Raw genomic sequence first — 1,205 nt, 5'->3', positions numbered from 1 at the left:
AAGTGTTTGAGACTCAGATCTCAATCATGTTAAGTAAGTACATAGAATCATACTTTTTCCCATAAAAGTGAAACTAAACTTCTAAAAGCTAAAAATGTATGTAGGGAATGAATATAATCTATTTTATGATTATTTCTAAGATGGTAATGTTGTTGTTGATAGTAAGAGCTGTCTAGTTGATTCCTACCCACAGGGGCCCTATGTTGGGTTTCCAATGAGCAATTGGTGCACTTGAACCACAAAACTTGCAGTTCAAACAACTTTGCAGTCTGATGTATTAGCCCACAGTGCCACACCATGACTCCAACATGTCTTATTAAAAATAAACACCTAAAATTCTTTAGGTCTTTCTCCTTTCCCTGTTGAATATAATTCCTTGATTAAGCAAATTTGACACATTAAAATGTGTAATGAACCAAAGTAAAAATTAATTATGGGAAAAAGTAATTGGTAAAATAATATTTTACCAATTCAAAAAAAAAGAGAACAAAAAAAGGCATGGAAAGGACGAGATTATGGTAGAAGCAACATAATTGCTCTAACACAGTTGATAGAGATTGTTCACTATTTCCTTTTTTTTTTTTTTTTTAATAATCCAATGAGAGCTTTTGATGGAATTTGATAAAGTTGGTGAGATTCAAGATAGATTAACCTTACAACTCATTTTTACAGAGTAAGACAAGAGACTTTGTATTTGGAAGCAAGAACAAAAGTCTTAAACATATTATTTAATTTAATACCTATTTTTGTTATACATCTAAAACCACTGGCCTATTTAAAACAGTAAAATATAGAAATGAAATGCCCAAATGCCAGGTACACCTTCAGGGAAGAGAAGAAGTGTGGATAGCAGAATAAGCTTGAAGCATCTGTACTCTCAAAATATTAAGTAATGTAGAACATTGTCTTTGTGGACCATGTTAAACTAGGTGACCTTGATGTGCCCTGAGACTATGTTCCTGCACCCCAAGGCAAGTGACTCATTTCCTCAAGATGTTTTAATGTTTTGTCCTCTGTATGTTCTAGTATATTGATGACTATATTTGCCACCACTCTAAAAAGATCCCAATAGGAGGACCTGGATAGAGTGGGAGATAATGTGCATTGAAAATAAAAATCATAAAAAAGCCTAGGTTTATGGTCTGAAAGGTAACTTGTAGGTCCCAGAAACTATGATTCTTTGAGACCTTTCAGGCCTAGAACTG

The sequence above is a fragment of the Chrysochloris asiatica genome, unplaced genomic scaffold, assembly GCF_000296735.1.
Source record: "Chrysochloris asiatica unplaced genomic scaffold, ChrAsi1.0 scaffold00213, whole genome shotgun sequence".
Classification (NCBI taxonomy): Eukaryota; Metazoa; Chordata; class Mammalia; order Afrosoricida; family Chrysochloridae; genus Chrysochloris; species Chrysochloris asiatica.
Note: the sequence above shows the minus strand (reverse complement) of the source record.